The following is a 15,456-nucleotide window of genomic DNA, read 5'->3' as shown; positions in this document are numbered from 1 at the left end:
AAACCTGCTACACACACATATATAAAACCTGCTACACACAACACACATACATAACCGGTTACACACACACACATAAAACCTGCTACACACACATATAAAACCGGCTACACACACACACACATAAAACCTGCTACATACACAGACATATATAAAACCTGCTACACACAACACACACATAAACCTGCTACACACACACACACACACACACACACGTATGCATATATAAAACACAGGCCTCTATGAAGTCCAACACTTCACCCAGTGCGAAGCTGAAGGCCACAGCTGCCTGCTGCTGTCACCTGTCAACACTGACACACAATTGTGGATGTGAGCATCCACGCATTTGTCTAACTAGAGTGTGGGCTCAGCAGGAGCTCTGGTAGGAACTCAGTTTTATTCATTTCTGCTTTCTCAGCACCTGACTTTGTTTTGGGACAAGGTCTCACTATGTGACCTAGGATGGCTTAAAACTCATCATCCGCCTACCGCAGCCTTCTGAGCTGTGAGATTACAGGTGTGTGACACTGTGCTAACCCAGTAGGAAAAGGTTGGTGTGGTACACATTTAATGAGAGGGGGAAATAAAATTGAGGAATTAATATGAGACTTTTTTGCTGTACTTTCCAGTTCAACTTAATCTGGGGTAGGGAGGTGACTTGCTCAGTGAGGCAGGTGCTAAGGCGTGAAGACCACAGGTTGGATCCCCAGGACCCACTTGAAAATCTCGTGGGCATGATAACCAGGCTGTAACCTTGGGATATGGGAGGCTGTGACAGGCTGAAACAAACTGGCTATCCTGAGCAGCCAAAACAGGGAGCTCCAGGCCTAAAGAGAGACCAAACCCTATCTCAATATATAAGTGGAGAGTCATTGAGTGTATATGCACATATATTCAAACACACATGTATGCCATACAATGCACATCACACACATACGTACATGTATATATGCATGCATATACACATACATGCATCTATGCATGCATGCATGCACACACACACACACACACAAACCTAAAATGGTACTATCTAACTGCATAAGAAAGAACAAATTATAAGTGATTCCTGGATTCTACATTCTAAACATTTTTCCTTGCAGAGTGTAGATTTGGTATTCTGTGCCTTCTAGTGCTTGCGTTGCTTACCGTTGTACCCAAACTCCAGACAAAAATGTCCGAGGAAGAAGCTGGCAAAGTTGCCTGGCACCTGAAAGAAGATGCGCTTAGGACATAGTGTAAAGGATTGTGGGTGACAGAATGGGTGTGGTCAAAGTTATAGTGAGAGCATCTTATTTACAGGAAGGGTCGTGTCTTGGAAAGTCGTGTCTTGGGGCCAGTCAGGTGGCTCCATGGATAAGGTTCTGGTGGCCAAACTTGATGACCTGAGTTCCAACCCTGGAATCTACACAGTAGAAGCAGAAGCCTGGTTCTCGAAAGTCACAATCTATCCCATGGCGTCTGCGTGCAGACCATGGTGGGAGAGAGTGCACATACATGTGTGGGTTCATACTAGTGCACAATTGTGTGTGTGCGCACACATACACACACATGCACGAACAAACGAAATCAATGTCTAAAATGAAGCGTTCTCATAGAGATCTCCATTGAGGGGCTGAAGCCCTGACTCAGCCCCCTCCCCTTTGCGAATTACAGATCTTGGCTTCTTGACATAAGTAAGGTGAGGTAAAGACAGAGCAGAAGTCACCACCAAGAGACGGCTCTCTAGAGAGAAGACTTAGATCCCTGAAAACATATGGAAGCCCGCAGGAATGAGGGCATGCTAACACGTGGAGAAAGCGTGTGGAGAAAGCTTGTGGAGGCCAGCCCAGCTAGCCATTAGTCACGTGAGCCAGTTACCTGTCACTCAAGAGTCCTGTTCCTCAGTGTAGAATGAGAAGGGGTTGAAGCAGGGCCCCGTGAACCACTGAAATTCTCAGAACCTTAAAATGGTCCCTGACCTACACATGAGAACCGTGGCCGTGGAGCAGGGTCAGGGGTCAGTTCCAGCATTGTTCTGTGTAACTTGCGTGTCTTCGTGTGTCTTCGGTTTAGATTTCTTAAGCTCCTTGAGCTTCAGTTTTGTGATCTGAGTAATGGGGCTGTTAGAACCAAACTTTCTATCAAATAACCGAGTGTCATTCACTTGGTAAAGGGGCCTCTGGCCACTGCCTGGTGTGAGAACTGTCACACAGCCATACAGAGCCCAGACCCTTCCGTGTGTGACGCTAGTGCCCCAGCACTGTCCTCTCCTTCGACTTCAGACCCTAGCTCTGCTGGTGACCTGGAAGAAGCTGACCACTTTCTCTGAGCTTCTATTCCTAGCCACAGGAGAGACAGTGGTCGGACCCCCTCATAGGGTGGTGGGGAGGATCACGTAAGATAAAGGTGAAAAACCAATTTAGAGACATCGACCAGATCCTAGCAAACATTTCCCCCAATTTTCTGTCTAAACTGAGTCTCTCAATCAAGCCTTCCTCCTCCAGTCTCCTTCCCAGCCATCTAAAGGGAAGAGGAAGGAACAAAGCAGAGTGGCCGGAGACAGGCCCAAGGTGACCTTGGAACCTCCCTGAGAGTTGGCCTGGAACTCATCTTGCCCCAGGAGCCCACTGCTTCACCCTACTTCACCTCCCTTGGCTTCCGAAGCTTAAAATAGACTGAACCGGTGTGGCCACATTTCCCTGTGCCACTCAGAAAGAGCCCCCAGAGTGTTTGCAAAGCCGAGTTCCCCACCGGCTAGGCTCCGGTCCTGAGCAATTCAGACACACCCGGGCTCCACCAGGTCTGCCTGAGGAAATGCTTTCTGAGAGGGCTCTGCCGGGCTGGTCTGCAGGCTGCCCGATGGCTCCGATCGATCAATGGCCACTTTAGAGGGTGTAGAGAGGTTGTGAGACCTTCCTGGTGGCAGGTTTGAGTGCCACTGGACAGATAAAATAGCTCACAAGTTCTTAAGGGCAGCCAGGCAAAGACTGAATGATGAGTAGGTGGGCAGGATTCTATCCCATCTACATCCCATCGTCATGCCAAGTCAGCAGCTCTCTCCAAGCTTTTGAGAGGCATTAAGAGGCATCCTCAGCAGACTGGCTTCTCTTGTCTATTACCCCCTGTGGTCTCATTCCCAGGCCTTCTGGGAAGCCAAGATGGCTTCCTGCAGTGTCAAGAATATTCAAGGTTGTAACCAGCAGGGAACGAGAAGGTCTCTTTCTTCCAAGTCTGTTATGACTGTCAACTTGAATCAAACTATGTGCTTACCTAGCATGTAGGACAAGGTGAACTGGTCCCCAGAGTCCATTCTGACCCTTGTTCAAGGGGCTTCCCTGAATTGCCAAGGCTACAGGGTGAACTCTACAGTAACATTCTCCTCAACTAGAGTCTGTCCTGCCTGATGTCCTGCCTGGCATTTCAGGCGGTAGCAGTGAGAGGGTCCATTTTCTTGCTACCATGCTTGTGGCTTCTGGCAGGAGTGGCTGTTTCAGAACCCCGGACTGCAGCAAGTGAGTGTGTTCTTGCATATGGGGGTCAGTGGAGGTTGGGAGACAACCTCGGGTGTTGGCCTGGGGCTCTTTCCACCTATGGTGCAAAGTTTGAAATGAAATATCTCATTTGCTCTGGAACTTGACCCCATAGGCCAGGCCAGCTGACCTGCAAGCACCCTCCTACACCAACAACATTCCTGGGGTTTCAGGCACACATCACTGTACCCAGCTTTTTTTGTGCATTCTGGGGATTTGAACTCGGGTCCTTATGCATGGGAAGGAAGCCCTTTAATGGTGGAGTCCTCTCTTCAGTTCAAGAGTGTCTCTAGTGCAGTGGTTCCAGCAAGGCCTTATTCCTTACTTTCAGGCTTCATCTCAGAGGGCAGTGGACATTTTTCCCAGAAATTGGTTGAGAATTGGCTCCATGAGTCCTTCCAGGAACTCCAGGAACAGCCATTACCTTTCCCCTGAAAGACTGTTGTAGGGAGGCTGCTTGATGTTCCAGCTGCTCGGCTGCTCTGACCTGAAATAATCACACAGAAACTATGTTATTTAAGTCACTACTTGGCCCATTAGCTCTAGCTCCTTATTGGCTTACACCTTAATTTAACCCATCTCCATTAATCTGTGCATTACCACGAGGTTGTGGCCTACCAGCCAAGTTTCAGCACATCTACGTCTGTCTCCGGTGGAGGCTCCATGGCTTCTCCTCACTCCACCTTCCTTCTCCCAGCATTCGGTTTAGTTTTCCTCACCTACCTCTGTTCTGCTCCGTTCTACTATAGGTTCAAAGCAGTTTCTTTATTTACCGATGGTATTCATAGCATACAGAGGGGAGTCCCACATCTAAAGACTGCCGAAGCAAGCCCTCCTTTCAAGGGCACTGTCTCTGTTCCCACGGTTAAGTGATGGCAGATGGAGACTCTGGGACAGCAGTGTCCACTGCCCATTCCAACCCAGACTTCAGAGCAAGGAGCCCTGGAAGACAGATAAATCAGCAGAAGATGCCAGCCTTCAGCTCAGAGACAAAACAGGCTGTAGTGGGCACTGAGGTGCCACACCCAGACCCCAAATTCTTCTTTTTCATGCATCTGTTGTCCCTTGGCTCTGAGAGTAACAGAGCTCACTGTGCCCAGGCTGACCCTTGTGTGAATCATGATAGTGAGAAGACAAAGCCCACATCACTATGGAGTGGCCCTGAGATGAGGGCTCTCCCAAGGGCCTGTGAGATGGAGTCCGTCTGAGTCCATACTAGGCTTCTCTCCTTCCTGTCTTGGTCTCCTAGTCCCTTGAGGGCTTTCTGTACCAGTCATTTGCACACAAATCATCATCATGGGGTCTGCTTCAAAGACAGAAGCATGTTGAAATGAGGGCTGTCCACAGCCAAGGGAAAGCCCGCCCTCCACACTACATACTGTGTTGTCATTACTGAGGTGACTGTGACCCCTTAGCTGCAATCCTGGAGGCAAAGTAGATTCCTTCTAGGCAGGCTTGTGCTGCACATGTGTAATCTGAGTGCACATAGAGGTGAAAATAAGAGTTCAAGACCAGCCTTCGTTACTCCAGATCCTGTCTCAGAACAAAAGCAACTAACACCCTGCAAACCCAGCAACTTGGTTTCCTCTGTTTATAACACAGATCACTATATGAAGACCCACTAAGAACCTAGGAGACCACCAACCCAGCTTCACGATTCCTCGGTTAGAAAATGTTGAAGTCAGGAGTAATGGCACACACCTTTAATTCCAGCACTTGGGAGGCAGAGACAGGCAGATCTCTGTGAGTTTGAGATCAGCCTGGTCTACAGAGTGAGTTCCAGGACCTTGTCTCAAAATAACAACAAAAAGAAAATGCTGGCTGGTTACCAAGGCACTTTCTACAACCCCAAGGGTTTAGATAAATACTTGAGGAAGAAATTGCTTTCTTTTTTTGTACTTACTTGATTAATTAATCTGAGATAGAGTCACGTGCTGCCCAGGCTGACCTTGAACTCATTAAATAGTTGAGGATGAGTTTGAACTTCTGACCCCCTGTTTCCACCCCTTGAATGGTGGGATTACAGCAGTGAGCCACCAAGCTGTTTGGTGTGATCCTGAAGACTGAGCCCGGGGCCCCATATGTTCTAGGCTAGTATTCCACCAAGTAAGACACATCTCTAATCCTTATTTGCTTCTCATTAACTCAAACATAAAGTTAACATAACTGGACAGTGGTGGCTCACGCCTTTAATTCCAGCACTCGGGAGGTAGAGTCAGGCAGATCTCTGTGAGTTCGAGGCCAGCCTGGTCTACAGAGAGAGTTCCAGGACAGGTCCCAAAGCTACAGAGAAACCCTGTCTTAATAATAATAATAATAATAATAATAATAATAATAATAACAACAACAACAATGATAAAGTTGACATTGTTGGGAAGGATTCCGTGAGACTTGCTGAGGTTCCTGGAGGAGGCTTTGCTGACAGAAAAGAAAGGGGAGAATTGAGCTATTGGGGCGAAGGCAGAGTAGATGAGGTCCATCTCAACCCTGCTGTCTTGGGTCACAGACCTCTCTGAACTCATTTTCTTGTCCAGAGAAATGATTGTCTTGAGTCCTTGCAGCGCCACCGATGTCATGGCCTCTGGGAGGGTGCCACACATGTGCAGGCTATGACTTAATACTCAGCTCGGAGATGAGCACTTGAGTTGACGGTAGAAGTAACTTCATTAAGACCCCTTTCATCTTCCTCCAAAGTGAGCAGATACAGCATTCCCCTCCGACATAGGTTCAAGGCCAGCCTCACAATGTCCAAGACCAATTCCTGGCCCCAGCCAAGATGAACAGTGGGAATTTCCTTCTCAAAGAAATTCTTAAACATCCAAATCAGGGCTGCTTTTGTCTCCGACCCTGGCAGCCCACAGACCACCCCCCCTCAGGGAGGGGCCATTATTTGGAAGGAGGTTATATTGCATAGAAATCTGTTTGTCTAATCATAGTCCCTGGCTTCTCGTAGGTGGTTTCTTCCAAAGCTTTCATCTATTTGTTGCTTAATGTAGAAGAAAGCTCATTTGTACAATTTCTTTTTCTCCCAGGGAGGCCTTGCTGGGTACAGCTAATGGACTACATATCCCTGACTTTAATGGCGTTCCAGGCAACTTAATGCTAAGGCAATTGGATGATTTGATATTATGAAAAGCATCTATTTTATTGTGGATGGAAGATTAACTACTTGGATGTCCATTTAGGAAACAATTAAGTTACTGAAAGATATTTATTTCTAGAAAGAGGGAGAAGGTGGGAGGGAAAAGAGGGACAGAAAGAGGAGAGAGAAGGAAACAACCGGGGAGGGAGGGAAGGAGAGAGGGAGGAAGGGAGGGAGGGAGGGAGGGAGGGAGGGAGGGAGGGAGGGAGGGAGGGAGGGAGGGAGGGTTACACGAGCTGGTAACTTTTCACCTGACTAAATAGCCCTGCTGTGTCAAAGATAAATGCGGTATGAACCACGTGAGCAACTTTAAGGTTTCTGCTAATCATACTAAAGTTAAAGAGAAGAACAAATACAGATGAAATCAAACAACTTGTTAATTTAACCTAGTCTAGCCAAGTTTCTCCTGCCTATGGATGAGGTCATGTTGTGGCCAGCATGACCAACGACCAGAAGCCTGTCCAGCATGACCAACGACCTGGCCTGTGCATTCTTTTTCCTTTCCCTGTCAGGATTGCCACAGTCCTGTGTGTTGTGGGCCCTTGGAGCACATCCAAGGGCAAGCTGGCTGCATTTAAGGCCACCATATTATGAAGTATTTGATTGGTCTCTTCTCCCCCCACCTTATTTATTTATTTATTTAAAAAAGAAAACAAACTATCTTTCTCAGTGTACACACCAATCGAAGTTCCCACTCCCTCCCCTCCTCCCATTCCCTCCACATACCCTCCCACCCCATTATTGGTCTCTTCTCCACCACATGATTAAAACTCCTCTCTGAAAGGACACTAGGACCCCCCAAGTGACTACAGCCCCTTTGCTGCCCCTCTAGAGTGAATCAGTTTGTCACCTAGTCCCTGAGAACTCTCCCTTGATTCATGAAACCCACTTCCCAACTCCTGTCTCTTCTCATCACTGTACTCTGTGCTCTGATGACCCCTCCACACGTAATTTCTCATTTTCCCTCTCTCCGACTTTGAACCCAGCCCCCCATATCCAGATGAACCTTCCCAACCCCCGGCAGATTGGGCCAAATGTTCCAGACCAGCCCCACAATCTCCACTGTGCACACCAGCCCCACTCTCTCTCTCTGCTGTGCACACCAGCCCCCCTCTCTCTCTGCTGTGCACACCAGCCCCCCCTCTGCTGTGCACACCAGCCCCCCCTCTCTGCTGTGCACACCAGCCCCCCCCTCTGCTGTGCACACCAGCCCCCACTCTCTGCTGTGCACACCAGCCCCACCCTCTCTGCTGTGCACAGCAGCTCTGCTCCCTGGCTTCTAGGCTTTGTCCACATCACCATCATCTTTAGGCAGATATGCAGCGAGCACTGGCTACGTGCTGTCTGTGGGAACACTGCAGCGGACTGACAAACAGAATGCCTCCCTGCATGGCACTGGTACTCTCCAGTTAGGAAAGTCCAGTCATAAAACTCAGCCAACAAGCAAAATGGTACAGTGTATTGGGGAGTTAGATCCACAGGAGAGGAGAAAGGAATGATCCAGAGTCTGAGTACTAGAGAGATCCTCCAACTCAGCATTCACCTGGGCCAAGGAAACCGGTCCACAGACCTTGAGGTAGAGTCTGCTCAGTGTCTGAAGTTCAGAGTCATTAGGGCTGGGGTTGGAGAGATGATTTGGTGGTTAAGAGCACTGCCTGGGCTTCCCGGGGACCCATGCCTGGGCTTCCCGGGGACGCACGTTCATCTTCCAGCACATGTGGGGACTGACAACCATATGTAGTTCCAGTCCCCGGGAAACTGATGCCCTGTCTGACCTCCACAGGCACCAGGCACACACATGGTGCACATACATGCACCATGTGTACATACAATATATAAATATACATACAATAAATAAATAAAACAAATACAGAACCACCGGGGCTGAGTCAACGAAGAGAAAGAAGGAAAGGCGACAAGAAGAGGGTACCGAGTTGGGGGTGGGACCACTCAGACTTCATCCCCTGTGACAGGAATGCAGGTCTGGTCTCCCTGTGTGTCTCTGTTCACAGGGCTCCTAAACTTCTGAATCCCTGGATTCCATTGGTTGATCTAATCCCCCCACCCCCCGCCCCACCATTTCATCAGTGAGAGTTGAAAACCCACACCCACGGTGCCTCTCTCTTTCCAACTCATTCCTAGCACCTGCCCAATAAACCTTAAAGCCTGGGGTCCTCCATCATCGCCCCTCTCTCCCGGCCATGACTCCCTCTCCCAGAACGGAACCCTTGTAATTCTCATTGCATACCTTGTGATCTCCCTAAGCCCTGTGGGTCCTCTACCTGGAATCTCCTGGGTCCCTCTCCACTTGTGTGAGTAAATAGAGCACCTCCCAGGAAGACTTCCTTCAGTCAGTAGCCACTACCTAAAGTAGGTAGTGTTGGTTTCAATATGAACCCAAAATTCTGGTAATTAAAAAAAAAAAAAAAAGAAAAAAAAAAAGAAAAAAAAAAAACAAAACTCACCGTAAGTTATTCTAGGTCAACATTGCTCAATTTCTCTGAGCCTGCTGCTTCTGCTACAAGAGACAGTGTGCGTGTAAGGTATCAGGTACCCAGTCAGGCACACAATAGATGCTCAGAAAAAGATGGTGGTGGTGGTAACAGTGATGGTGGTGATGGTGGTGGTGGTGGTGGTGATGATGGTTGTGATGGCGGTGGCGGTGGCAGTGGTGATGGTAATGGTGGTTGTGGTGGCGGCGATGGTGGTGGTTGTTGAGGGCTGTGGACCCAGACCCTGAATTTCCTGTAAACAACTTGTTATGCTTGCAGCTGCTCTGAGCAAAACAACTTGTTTTCCTATGTTTGCAGCTGCTCTGAGCACGAGACCCTCAGGAGTTCCTGATGGCAGGGGAGTGGTTTCTGGTGAGTTTGGCTGGGGCGTGCCTAGCAGTTAAGGATCCCTATATAAGCTGCCCTGGAACACAATAAAGGGGGCATTCTTGTTTCGAGGATGACCTGTGTCTCTGTCTGTGTGACTTTGTGTGTTTAAATCTCCAGGCCCTTGCCCGGCTCGCGAATGTTTACCCTGAATGCTCGCGTCACCCTCAGAACCGTGGCGTCATGTGGTGCGGAGACACCCTATTACACCATCAGACTCAGCTCTCAGTGGAGTCCCATCCCAGCAGGTCTGCATCGCCAATGACAGTGGTCCTCAACCGGTGTGTCGCAACCCCTCAGTGAGTCACATATCTGACATCCTGCAATCAAATATTTATATTATGATTCATAACAGTAGGAACATTACAGTTATGAAGTAGCAATAAAGATAATTGTATAGTTTGGGGTCCCCACCATGTGAGGCACTATATTAAAGGGATGAAGTATTGGGAAGGTGGAGAACCACTGTCTAGGGGCTTGTCAGATGTGCAGACCCTCTGGCCCCACCAAGACGCTGATCCAAATCTGCATCTGGACAAGGTGATTTGTGGCCACACCACAGTGTTAGAAGTTCTTGTCTACACCATGTATTGGCCAGAACTGAAATTTTAGGTGATTCCTATGTCACCAACCGGTAATTACATTTCTGTGCCTTTTAAAAATAGAAATCAAAGCGCAGCACGGGTTCCTGAAAATATGGGGGAAAAAGCACACAGGCTTTTAAAAGGCACCATCAAAGTCCAGTGGCTTCATGGTACTGCCAGTTCCTCAGACATACTGGGGTGGCCTGGTTCTCCCTCAGGTCATCTGAAGCTTCCTCTCACTTGGCCAGCGCAAGGTCCACCTCTGAATGTGTTCTCAGCCTCTCTACCTGACCACAGTAATGATACTCGGTGTCTGAGAGCTGTGATTGTGCCCGCCATGGCTTTTCTGATTAACCTTGCTCCCAAACTGAGCGGTCACACTGTGTCCACTGATCAGCCAGTGCTGCTGCTTCTGCGGATGTCCTGTGATTCTAATTTTGACCTCTCTCTGAGTCCCAGGTTCTCTCTGCTCTGTCTCCAGCTATCACTTGGCTAATGTCTCCCTAGCACTGGCCACCAGTGGTCACCAGACACAGAAGCTGAGCCAGAGAAGATGCTGGGTGACAAATCTGGGATGATACTGTGGCTTCTGAGACTCCAGAGTCCTCAGTGATGTGGTTGCGTGGTTTAGCAAGATCTTTTTGCGGCTCATCTGTTCACCCAGCTCAGATTTTCCGAGAAGTGAAATAGGATGTAGTTGGGCTGGGGAGATGGCTCAGTGGGTAAAGAACTTGCCACAGAAGCTGAAGGACCCAAGTTCAGATCTCTGGTACCCAGGTAAAAAAAATAAAGAAAAATGCCTAATGCAGTTGTACACAACCACAACCCTTGGACAGTGGAGACAGGGTGACCCTGGGACCTCTGGTTAACCAGTCTAGAAAAAATGGTGAGCCCCAGGTTCAGGGAGAAACCCTGTCTCCAAAAACAAACTAAGGCAGAGAGTGGAAGAGACAGCACGCCCAAGTCCACCTCTGTCCCCCACACATGCAAACCCAGGTGACTGCAGCTGCCACCCTCGCCTGTACATTCATCAGGTTCATGAAGTCTGAGAACCTCCCTTGTATCTACAGCACAGCTAGAACACCTGGCACAACCATGCCCTTAATACACTAACCTAACTTACTATTGAAAGCTAAGTTACAACAAGGACCTTGCACAAGCCAAGGCGGGAAGACTGTAATGCACTTTATTGGGCTCTACAGCTACCCAAGCCGTTGTCACGCGTGAGGCCTTCTTAGAAGAGTGATAGAACCCACCCCCACCCTGCTGCCAAATGCTGCTTTATTCTTTCATCAAATGTCCTCATTTGGTGGAGGGAGGAGAGGCCTCCTGGGCAGGGTCTGCCTGAGAAGATGGAGCCGCAAAGGCATGGAAGCAAAGTGAAATGGGAGGGAGGTGATTTCCAAGCAACCCAGCTGAAAGGAGTAAACCAACTGGGGAGGTGGGAGGGCAGCTGGGGGCTCAGCTGAGGTGCACAGCGAAATCCACAACTGTCTGCTCACACAGAGACGTTAATAGCAATACGACTGCATCATGGCTATTGGAGGCAGAAGAAGAAAGACCCAGCCACACAGCAGAAAGCTGAGGGCCTGAAGAGGAGATTCACATGTAGGTCACTGCTGAGTCATATTCTGTAGGGACCTGCCCATCAACAAAGCCTAAAGTAGAGCGAGTCACCTGCCACAGCCTTGTGACGGGTATCCTGCGACATGGAAGCTGCGTGGGGAGAGAACCCGGGTCCGAGAAGGCAGGCTCTAGAGCAAGGGAATGTCACAGAGGTGGAGCTGCCAGGGAAGAAGGAAAGCTTCATCAGATTTCCACAGGACCTTTGGAACATAGTCCCAGGTGATAACCCAGTTGGTAAAGTGTTTGCAAGCATGAGAATCCAAGTTCAAACCCAGAACCCGCTTACAAAAGCCAAGTGGAGTAATGTGTGCTTAAAATGTTGGTGTTAGGGAAGCAATGACAGGCAGATCCTTGGGACTGGCCAGCCAGTCTAGCTTACTCTGTGAGTTCCAGACTCATGAAATGCTTATCTCAAAAACCAAGGGGGATAATCTGAAGAACGACATCCATAGTTCACCTCTGACCTACACACACACACACACACACACTAGCCCCGGAATGGGAACAGGCCACCAGACAACAGGCGTCATACTTTCAGGAAGCAGGACTCCAATAGCTATAAAGTTCAGACACTCAGAGGTTTGTTACAAGAGCTAGGAGACTTTCAGATTCAGAGCCGCCCCCCACTCTAGGGGAGGAACTCGTTCATCTCTGGAAGCCTCTAGCCCATTACTGAGGTTTAGCCACAATGTTGCAAACCCTCTCTGGAGACTCCTGGGCGAAAGTGAGAATTGTCCCTCTAGAATGACAAATGGACTGGGATAACCAGGGTTGGATGACCTCCACCAGTCACCCAAGCTGCTTCCCATGAAACCTCATCCCTCTCCACTTAAAGGAACAGAAGTACTGGTCAACCCACAAGCTCTGGGACGGGGAAGGCCACCCTTCCTGGAGAGGAGGGACCTTCTTGAAATCCACTGGAGCTGGACTGTGGGGCTCCATGGAAAAAATAAGAAGGCTCTCAGTGGTGCGCTGGTGGAAAATGGTCTTATTTCTTACAGAGAACTAGTCCAGAGAGAAATTATACTTAAAAAACCAGATGGTTCCTTTGTTTCCAATGGCTGCCTATAAATTCTCTATTTTTCTGTTCTGTGGAATTGAAATTGATTGAAATTGGCATTTTTTTGTCATGAGTCAGTTGACAAGAAAATTGAGAAAACAAAACAACCAGTGCCAAAGTAATATTTTCCTCTATTTCCGTCCCAGACAGTGCGTCCAGAGGACCGAAAGGTTTCAGGAAAGGAGGAGGGAGGGGGAAGGAAGTAAGAAAGGAGGGAGGGAAGGAGGGAGGGGGAAGGAAGGGAGAAAGGAGGAGGGAGGGGGAAGGAAGGGAGAAAGGAGGGAGAGAAGGAAGGAGGGAGGGAAGGAAGGAAGGAGAGAAGGAGGGAGGGGAAGGAAGAAAGGAAGGAGGGGGAAGGAAAGAAGGAGGGAGGGGGAAGGGAGAAGGGATGAGGGAGGGGGAAGGAAGGGAGGGAGGGAGGAAGAGGGAGCTAGTGATGCCTTCAGAATCCTTCAACACTCTTCTTTCCCAAGGTACAATGTAGATTTGGGGACACACTTTATCCAGCTGCTACCCATCTGGAATCTTGGATCACTTCTGTCTGGTAATCTATGTAAAAATAGCTAAAAACGAACCAAACCACCTTAGATCTTCTGAGTGGTTTCACAGCCTCTTCCAGAAGGGAAAATCCAGACTGGAGCTGAGGCAAGTTGCTGCTTGGAAGTCACAGTTTAGAAAGTGGGTGCTTCAGAGGAACTGATGGGCCCAGAGGTTAGTCTGTATCCCATGCCTCTTGGGGCTCCCAATCAGTCGCTTGGCTCCTGGGGCTTCTGATGTTGCAAGGCTCACAGGGCTGAGGGAGAATGTGGCACAAATGTCACCAGTGAGCAAAACCTTGCTGTTTGTGTGTCATTTGGCTATCTGTGTACTTCCAGATTGCATATGTAAAAATGGTGATAGTAGACACCAAACCTCTGCTGGCCACAAACACCTCCTGCCCCAGAGCCATGCAGGGTGGTCACACTTTGGCAATGGGACCTACATGAGCAGCTTTTGTGCCAGGCTGGTGATGGACATGGACAAAGAAACTACAGGGACCAGTGGGGGACTTGCAGCACTAGTCAGCTTGGTCCGTTGCTGTCAGCATGCTGTGCACGTGGAGAAAGGCTGCTGAGCTCTTAATGCAGAGAATCAGCATAGCAAAGAGCCCTTTGCAGCCTCTTAGTAGAAATGAGGTCCAAAGGACGTTGAATTTCCCATATGGGACTTTCAGAAACGGATGGTATTTCCTTGGGGTGGGGTGGTAGACTGCATAGATTTAAATACATAAATCTATAAAGTCCTGCCTTTGTTTCAAAGCCTGATCCCGACGGAGTCCTGTGGCATCTTGTTCATTATCAACGTGCTTTGAGCATAGGATTTTTGTAGCTGTGTGGGATCCATGCGTCATTCACTGTCTCTCCCTTCTCAGAACATTTTGATGATGAAATAATAATAGCCATCCCCATCCTAGAACCTCCCCTTAAGTTCTTGGAGGGCACGGTGGCATCCTTTCTGTCGTGGACAGCACATTCTGAAGGGTTCAAAAGACTTGTGTCTCATATGTGAGAGGTCCGCTCCACCCTAAGCAAGGGCAAGAACCCTGCAGTGGGAAGCCACAGAGTCAGCAAGTCAATCCAGCAGTGTTTTAGGGTCATGGCTGAAAGACTTTAACAGGAAAAACTCAAACAGCAGAGAGAAACGTCACGGTCCTGGGCATCCGGCCATCTCCACTGTAAACTGTAGGCATGGATGTAAGGAGCAGAGAAAAGCTGAGAAGCCACAGGAATTAGAGCTGTGGAAGTATCGCCTAGCCATCCTTCTAGGGGAAAGTGGGCCAGCTGTTAAATATTCAAGGCAATTGCAAGAACCTTGAGAGTCAGTTGTTAAACCACTAGAATGTGAAGTTAGTCACTGGGTAACATTTACGCCACAGAAATCAGTAAACACTGCAGACCAGGGGTTCCGTCCCGTTCCACAGAGAGCACAGGCCTAGGGAGGTCCCACTGGCAGCAGCCAGCTATTGTGAACAGGCGATAGTGATTTCTACCACAAGCCCAAAGCTGACAGTGACCTTAAGTGCCTCACTGAACAAAGCAGTGACTTCTGCCAACATCAACTCATGGTTCCAGGAACAAACTGGGATTTCACCTGTAGCTAAGCATGCTGGAAATCTTCAGGCCCGTCTTGGTCTCGTCAGCAACATCCGCACACCTGGCCCCTGCTCAGGCCATAGATTTCACACGTGTGTGTCTGTCACGGGAATCGTGGATGTATCTCCTGATAGACTCACTGAGCATGGCATTTCAATGAGAGCAGCCATTGTCCGGGAGATGGGCCCTCAGGAATGAAGGCGCAGGAACAGGAAGGACCGCAGATGTCCGTCGGCAGATGTCCGTCATCTCTACACATGATAATCTTTTCTCGGAGCTTCGCAGCTGCTCTGGAGTTATTTCCTCCAGGCTGGACATGACCAGAGCTGTCTTGAATGAGAGCAGCTCTGTCACCCATAGAAGACACTCGGGAGGTGCGGCCTGATGACACTCATGGGGGGCAACCTGATGACACGCCCTTTGGGGAAGGGAGGACCACAAGGAACCTTTGCAGCTACCACATGAACCTACTCCTTCCCCAGGTCGTATAAGAGCTAGCGTGTGGACTGGGGACTGTGACCCCAGGG

Source organism: Chionomys nivalis, chromosome 8 (assembly GCF_950005125.1).
Source record: "Chionomys nivalis chromosome 8, mChiNiv1.1, whole genome shotgun sequence".
In the NCBI taxonomy this organism is placed as follows: Eukaryota; Metazoa; Chordata; class Mammalia; order Rodentia; family Cricetidae; genus Chionomys; species Chionomys nivalis.
This window is presented reverse-complemented; position numbering follows the sequence as displayed.